The sequence below is a fragment of the Bactrocera latifrons genome, unplaced genomic scaffold (assembly GCF_001853355.1).
Source record: "Bactrocera latifrons isolate USDA-ARS-PBARC rearing strain unplaced genomic scaffold, ASM185335v1 scaffold_142, whole genome shotgun sequence".
NCBI lineage: Eukaryota > Metazoa > Arthropoda > Insecta > Diptera > Tephritidae > Bactrocera > Bactrocera latifrons.
In genome coordinates, this window is record NW_017534875.1 from 241,579 (window position 1) to 250,644 (window position 9,066).

General features: G+C 34.4%; 1 long non-coding RNA gene across 1 annotated transcript; it reads right to left on the minus strand.

Moving 5' to 3' along the window:
• Nucleotides 1-7,564: 7,564 nt before the first annotated feature.
• LOC108965590 lies at nt 7,565-8,781 on the minus strand. Its single transcript, XR_001993117.1, has 3 exons — nt 8,652-8,781; nt 8,386-8,595; nt 7,565-8,271 (listed from the first exon to the last, which is right to left on the minus strand). It is a non-coding gene; the product is annotated as an uncharacterized LOC108965590 (long non-coding RNA).
• Between the last annotated feature and the right edge of the window lie 285 nt (nt 8,782-9,066).

The window sequence follows — 9,066 nt, forward strand, 5'->3', positions numbered from 1 at the left end:
GGAAAACATTAATAGTTTTGAAATTTTTATTTCAAAGACCCGGAACACTTCTTAGAAGAATATTAAGTAATCGACACACAATATATTATCGCTACCAAATTGCTGTTGCCAACTTATTGTAATTGCGTTAACACAAAAAGTTGGGTCGTTAAAATCGCAAAAGAAGTCCACTTATTGAGGCATATAAAAGCCGTAAAATTTTAAAACCTGCTAAAAAAATAATAAATCTACAAGAAGTAACAATAAAACAGTAAACTGCGCATGCGCATGTGGAACACACTAACCACTATATACATATGTATATTTATGTATACATATGTGCAGTATGTAAATGCCTACTCATCACATTGCAGTTAAGTGGCTTGACAACGGTTGTGCGCCATACAAGAGCGTCTGCAATTCATCATCGCACAATTTGCGTCGGCAAGTGTGCATTCGCCGCAGCGAAGGTGTTGACGTGGATGATTAACACCTTCGCGGGTATTTTTGCTGCACCTTCCTGCTGCTTTCAAGCCTTCGCACATATTTATGTGTATTTCTCTGTAACTCTCACGTACATTTACATATGCCTACTTACTTAGTATTCATGTATATGTGTGCGTGTCACTGCCTGCAAGCTATTTACTTTAGCTTACGCCCTTTTCACGCCGAGCAATCGTAAAAATGGGTCAATATGCAATTATTGCCTTAGCCATGACCAGCCGACCGCAATGCAACAAGTGGCTGCGTTGTAACTGGTGTCGTTGTTGCTATTGTTCTTTTTCGTTTTTGTAACTTTTTATGATCCAGTGTAGTTATGCGGGTGTCGTTGCTGTAATTTGCTTTTCGCCTACCTTTTTCCTTGGCGCTGCAGGTCATTATAGCTGTTGCATTTAATGGGCAAATATACGGTAGCCGCGAAGCGGTTTGTGTTTGCAGATGTTTTCCCTTTTTCAGTTGTTTGCCATTTTGCGTAGATATGTTATTTATGTCATAAATGATTTCGCAAATACATACACACTCATTTATATGCATGTATAAAAGTATAAAATCGGCCATTGAAAACTTTATGTTTACACTTCCTTCGGCGCGCTGGTTGATTCACCTTATTATATATTCACTTTAATGTGTGTATGTATGTATATGGATAAAATGGTAATCAAGAGGGAAAATATTTTTTTAAGTAAATATTTTAGTATTTTAGTACTCATCGTGCATTAAATCAACATTATTACCCAATACTTGTACTTATACCGTGAGTAATCAACATTTTTGAGGAGTTAAGGGAAATTCATTAATTAGTAGAAATTAAGTTTAGAAATTTCAAATACCATTATCAATGTTAGTACCAATAAATTATCATTACTTTTAGAATATACCGTTTTCATTATCTTTCCTAGGATTACTAAACCTTCTGAAATTTTAAATACTATTACCACGTTAGTACCAACAATTTACCGTTACTTTTAGCACATACCATTTTCATTACCTTTCCTATAAGGATTACTAAAGATTTTGAAATTTTATATACCATTACCAACGTCAGTAATAGCAAATTATCATTAATTTTAGCATATACCATTGCCATTACCATTACTATAATGATTACTAAAACGTTTGAAGTTTTAAATACCATTATTAATTTCAGCACCAACAAATTATAATTACTTTTAGCATATACCGTTTTCAATACCATTTCCATAATGATTACTAAAATTTAGGTATTTTAAATACCATTACCAATGTCAGTACCAACAAATAGGAATTACTTTTTGCATATACCATTGTAATTACCATTACTATAATGATTACTAAAACTTTTGAAATTTTAAATACAATACGGAGTATGATAAAACTATTATTTAGATATTGATGTATGCATGTAGGTATACCATTACCATCACTATTAACTCTATCATTAAAAATACCATTACCAATAATAAGCCCTTATTGGTACATTTACCATTACTCCATTACTATTTGCTCTTAATGCCATTACTACGGCGTAAGAGTATGTAATCATTACTAAGTTTCTACCGATATCAGTACACTACATTATTATTATTATTACCTCTATCATTACTAATACCACTACCATTACTGCACCTCTTTAATTACAAATGCCTTTATCAATACAAATACCATCACCATTACTAGTATAATTACCCATTATTTATAAATTTCAAAATGTTTTATATAACTATGCATATTCGATATGTGGTATGTAATCATCTATTAATTATGTAGAATTATTGGTTATATAATTGTCGATAAAATTCTTTAAAACCCATTTATTGTAAATTAAAGCTGCACATGCAACTAGATTTTTGAGTTCGCCTGTCTCCGCTAAAGGCAAGCGACAGATAACAACTTACCCGCTTTAATTGTATGCATTTTAATTTTTAATGAAGGCAATCAACAACAACAGCTTGTAGGTGAATGTGCCCATATGTATGTACATATGTATATATGCATGAATAAGTGAAATGAAATAGAAATTCTAAGCGACACAAAGTTGCCGGTCATTGAACCAAATTGGCAAAACAAACTAATGTATGTATGTATATGTATAAAAGACTGTATGCAAATGTAGATTTGTTTGTCCTAAACACACGTGAGCGTTAATTTCATTTATTTCGATTTTATTTCTATTTTGTATCGCTTTCGCGACCGGGCAGAACAAATACAATAAAGTTGAAATGAGTTTGATACGAAAGCACATAAAGCAAACATAAACACCTATGCGCACACATACATATGTGTATAGACCTATAAACATTTAGTACAGACATTTATCTGTGCCTCGAAAATTATTTCAAAATCGTCAATTAAAATGCAGTATGCAAATTTTTATTACCCAAATTCTCACCGTACAAACACATATTCGTATATATGTATATGCACGTTTATATAAATAAAAATTGCTTTGGAGTTTAAAAAAATTACCTAAGTTATAGAAACAAAGGTGTTCCCTGTTAATCGATACAAGGCTTCGCTTCTCCGACTGACTTTATACATATATTGTTGGCTGAAACCGTTCGGGAAATAACTGCGAACTTTTCAATATCAGTTACAACAGTTTCACCTTTTTCATTTTATAAGAGAGATATTTATAAGAAGATATCATTTTAATCGATCTATTAATATTTAAAAAGTTTTTGAATTCCTACGAATAGTGAGAGTATTTAAGGTTCGCTCGAATTACTACCCTACCTACCTACCTTTCTTCTCACAATTGGATTTTGCAAGTAATATTCATCATTGTTCAACATTGAAATTGGCAGCTATTTACCAGTTCTGGTGGTTCTCCATCTTTTCTATACTATTTTTGTACGTTTGTAATTTGGGTTAGATTTCAAGATAGAACTCAGTGTCCAAGCTACTATATTTTTGAAGTCTGAGTACCGAAAAAGGTCACTACGGGTTAGATCCGGAGAATCTCTTGATTCATATTAATTTGTTATATGGTATCATGTAAGTTTATGTGGCACCAGATTTGGTCAGGTCAGCATTCATGCCGATGTAAGAACTCTCATGTGAATGTCGAGAATTTCAGGCTAATTAGACTCTTTCTGTTGAAGTTGCTAGAGAGGCTAATGGACCTGTACATACGCGGTGTCATACCGATACACATTTTATTGGGCGCTCAGCATGCCTGCAGCAAATGCAGGTCGGTAGACAGTGCTCTATTTGATGTTGATTTCTGGATACCGTCGTATCATAAACACAACGACGGTAGGCACGACAAGGGTACATCAATGTGGTAGCTCCCATGGCGGAAAGAAACTGTAAGCTGTCAATCCAAATAAAATTGAACTGTTTCACCCGAATAACAGAGCTTCTATACAGATCTTGAGCTCGGCGACAATGTGTTGTAGTTCGTACGTAAATTAGCCAACTATTTTTGAACACTCATCAATTCAACCTTTTGGTATTAGAAGTATTTCAAGTTACAAAATTTAAGAGTGATCCATTTCGAGCTTCCCTACTTTTTTTTTTAAAGAAAAAGCACAGAAACTTCAAACTTAATGGGGGATGCTTATTATCAATTGAAAGAACATTCTTTGGAATTTTTTTTTGAAGATTATCTCTTTAAATTTTTGGTCACGCCTACGTCTCAGATGATCCAATTTTCGATGACTCGTTCGAACATTTCGACTGTTAACTGGCGAATGACACGCATGATGTTTTGCTCCAAGCTCTGAGTCGTACCGAGATTGTCCGCAAAGACTGTAAACTCTATGTATCCTCGACCAAAAACGAGAAATTATTTGCTCACCGAAGTTTTCTCTCAATAAATCGATTAATAGGTGCAATGTGTGGGAAGCCCGTCGTCTTGTTCAAACATAATGTCACCGAGATATCGAGATTCAATTTCAGGCATAAAATAGTCGGTCATAACGGTCGTCAGTGACATCATTTTTGAAGAAATATGGACCGATGATTAAACCGGCCCACAAACCACACCGAACCGTTGGTGTTTCTGGATGAAGTGACAGCTGATAAATCTCTTCATGTTGCTCTTCGTCCAAAATGCGAATTTACTTATTTACGTATCCAATGAGCCAGAAATGGGCCTCATCGCTGAACAAAATTTAGCTGGAAAACGTCATATTTCTATTAGAACTTTATATGGATTTAAGTCTACTGGCTCCAATCAACGTTATTTACGTGAATTTAACAAAAGAGAGCACGTGGATATGCTAATAAATGCTATAAACTATTTTATGCTAGTCAAGTTTTTGATTTGAAGACAAGTCGAGTTTATGGTGTTACTACTTTGAAAATAACTGATAAAATTGATTAATCTAACCTCGGTTTCCTTGAAGACTTAAAACACGCACATACGCCCATACGAATTTTAATCAATCAATATTTTGCGGTATATCAATATCAATATGTATGTAATTAAATTATGAGTGCATTAAACTTGAAATAATCAATTATCTATCTGTCGAAACGTTTGTAATTAACAGGCTGCATTCTCTACCTAAATTGGTTAATATTTTTTACTTTCCACTTTAATTGTTTAAAATTGTTTTGAAACATTTTGACCGGTTTTCAAAATTCTAAATTAATTCTCGCGTTATATTTGCAGAAATTTTACATTTTTATACTCTTATATACACTTTTACAAACAATCGTTGTATTTGACTATCCATACTAACGAATACACGTTATCACCTATCCCATCATCTAACCAGCAGCACCACCTGAAGTGGGTTCTCCATGCATTCCCTTCGTTTTGCTCTCGTTTTTCGCTCCCGTTCTCCGCTTGTCCGCAGCATTATTCTTAAGTATTGTATTGTATTGTATTTATTTTTTTTTCTTTCTCATTTTATTGTTAATTTGAGTTTTATGAATTTTTGGCAATAAATTGTTGTATCAACGCTGCGCGATGACGTTGATGCTTGTTGATGGCGATGGCGATCGCGTTGATGACGATGATGCTGTTGATATTTTCGTGTTATTTATTTTTATTTTTTCGTGCGCAATGTTGTTATTGTTGCTGTTATTATTTGCTCAACTCTGCTTGCATTCGCACATCGCATTCACTCAGGCTCAGAACTCTGCGCCGTCACTTCAGTGCGCCCCACTTCAGCTCGCTTTACTTATTGTGCTCCTCCGCTTAACCTGCACCCCTTCGTCACATAGTGGGTATAGAGCCAAGTGTCGGCGCAAACTCTGTGTGATGAAGTTAACCTTGAATTTGTTTAAAGACTTTTGGACTTTTTGGTGGTGTTAATTCTTTAGCTTCAATTCGGCAGACGCCGAACGCTGTTCATTTGTTGTATATTTTCTCCATCCCTCGTTTTCTTTTTTTTGCGTTGCCTCGGTGTTGTGCTTAATTGTGGTCTGCTTTCGTTCACTCATCATTTGAAGCGTTGTTGATTTTATTCACTTACATATATGTACTTTTGTATTTATATATATATCGGATTGTTTATACATACAGACGACTGCATGCGAATATGACTGCATAAAAACAAATATGAAATTATCAGAGAAGATAAAAAAAAAAATATAAAAAAAAAATATAAAAAATATATAAAGAAAAAAATCGTAAAAAACATTTAATAAAAAATAATTTACTCCGCTCGCTTAGGAATATGTTTAGACGTATATACTTGAATATCTTGCAATTTCTGTTTTTGCATTTTTATACCCTGAACAGCGGATATTAAGTTTGCCAGTATACAACATTTAGAAGAAGCAGCGGAGAACTTATAATATGGTAGTCGAAAAAGTCTTTTCATATTTCTAATCAAATGTCAAATCATTTGTTTTTTTTTTTATATTATATTTATAATAGACTTTAGTGAAACAAATATGCAACATTTTGGTCGATTATTTTTTGCTAGAGACATTATTCCATCAGTGTAAAACTTTTCTGGTTCCTTGTCGAAAAACTGCGACAAGTAATTTCCACATGCTTCTCTTGAAGCCAACTTTACTCCATTAAGAGAGTTCCCCATTGACCGAAACAAATGGTAGTCCGATGGTGCAAGGTCAGAGCTATATGGTAGATGTATTAAAACTTCCTAGCCAAGCTCTCCCAGTTTTTGCCGAATCATCAAAGATGTGTGTGATTTAGCGTTGTCCTGATGGCAGACGATGCCCTTTCTATTGATCAGTTCTGGCTGTTTTTGTCAATTGCTTGCTTCAATGTCAATAGTTTTTGACAGTAAAATGTACAATCAATACAAGTTTGACCAGGCTGGAGCAGCTCATAGTGGATGATTCCTTTCCGATCCCACCAAACACTCAGCATAACCTTTCGAGGCGTCAATCCTGGCATTGCGACCATTTGTTGACCTTCACCACGGTTTTATCATGATCCTTTTCGTACATTATTGTCGTACTTGATCCACTTTTCGTCTTCTGTTACCATTCGCTTCAGATATGGTTTGTTTTTAATATTTCGTTTCAGCTAAGAATCGCAGATGTTAATTCGGAATGTTAAGTTTCTTAGCGATGTAGCTTATCTAGCTGCTTATGTGGCGATTCTGGTCAATCTTTTCTATAATTTCATCGACTTTTTCAACGGTATGTCGACCATAGCGAGGTGCAGGCGAGGTTGTCCGTTTGTAGGTCCGTCTGTCTCTACGTATATACGAGATTTGTTAGTTTGAGACATCTAACTAAAATTTTGTGCAAGTCCATTTCTGCGCATGAAGCTGCTAATTTTTCTGAATTCGCTACCGGACTACTACGGGATATGGTGGATCAAAACTTCTCTTTAACAACATAAATTATTGCCCAAGGCAGTGCCTATCTCCGAACATATTGTTCAAACTGGATCACTCTTGCCTACAATGTTGTTCAACTGGCCGATTAAAATCAAGGTAAAAATCTTTGTGTAATTTCTTATGCTCTTATTGCATCTGTGAAGGGTATCATAGCTTAACTTTTTTTCTTATTTTAAATCTAATTTGCAACTGTCATTCTGAAATGTCAGAAACTAAAGAAATTTATCGTCAAACATTTTGTTGATGTTTGTTTATTGTTCTTCCCACTTTTCGCCCGTGGGCGTTTATTGAAGTGTAGTTAATTACATTTTAAGTATTATTTTTGTTGTTGTACAAACGTTTCAAAATTGAATTTATAAGAATTTATTATTTATAGCTTTTCAAATTGATGCAGCTCACAGCAAATTCATCAAAAATCCGAGAGAAATTATAAAATTTCAGCAAATTAGTTATATTGATTTAGAGTCCAAGGCTTATAAGGGTGATCCAATTAGAGTGCAAGTTGTGATAATATATATAAAATTCTATTTTAAAAAATTGTTACTGTTCTAGGAATGTAAAACGTGATAGTCCTTTGTCACTTATAAATCAGGGTCCGCTGGTAATATAAAGAATCCGTGGAACAAGTGAGAGAAATGCCTTTGGGAAAACATTAGTGTGTGGATGATCGGTCGTGTCGCACTTGAAGATCTAAAGTTCTGACGTCATGCGAGCCGTATGGACATGTGAAGACACAGGCAAGGAAGAATGACAGAGACGCTGGTGCAACTACTCTGCTTAAAGTCTCTATTAAACTTCGCGTTCTTCCTTTCGCGCTGATCCTTCTCCACCTTGTCTTCCTCAGCTTCCCACCTCGGGTACTGCGTCGAATACTCTCAGAGCTGGAGTGTTTTCATCCATTTACACGACATAACCTAGTCAGCGTTTAGAAAACTCGTAAAGCCGACTCATCAGATGTCATATCATTCCGAAGGCTCAAAGTTTCCATTACCGGATTGCCATAGTCGAAGTATTATATTTGCCGTGCTTCGTATATTTGGGACTGCGAGAATCAAATAACTTACAGTGATACACATATTTATTTCTTTCGAGGTCTAAGCTTATACTAAATAGAACTTCTGTTTTTTTTAGAAGAAGTTTGGTTTTGAATACTTACTGAATTCAATTGCGCACTCAAAAAAGAAGTGTCTTCATGACCATTATCATAGAGCAATGTTTCTGAATGGGACTGGGTCAGTTTGTATAGTTACCTTTAATAAGGATTTCCTGATTATTTACCCCGGCAGTTGTTTAGCTAAGTCTCCCAGTCAAGTAGGCCTTTTTAAGTGTACGCACTTTGAGATTTTTCTTTTTTCATGTGTCTAATCTGTAATAAAAAAGTATCTAGAATAAGCAGCGCTATGCAAATACATCAATACAAACCGAAACTCTTTAAATGCTTAGACAATTTGGCAATGCTCCATAATATGTCTGCTCAATAAATTCCAACAAACGATGATTAATGATTCTTCCCATGCAATTTGTAAACATAACACTAAAATGGACAAAACGGTTGAGGCATTGCTTGAAGAATTTCATTATCATTTTTTAAATGTTTATGAAGAAAAACGTACAGAAACAAGGGTACATTTTGAAGAAGTAAATAAATATTTTTGACAAAAAAGTTCAGCAATAATAAAATATATATTCATATGTAAGAGAGTTTCTATTCAAACGTAAACAATACTTGCATGACCAAGCCATAAAAAGAAGAAGACGTAAAGAAGAATGTGCCATTAAAATGCAAGTTATTTTTTTTTATGGATTTTGATTGATTATATGACAGTTTGGGTTTGAG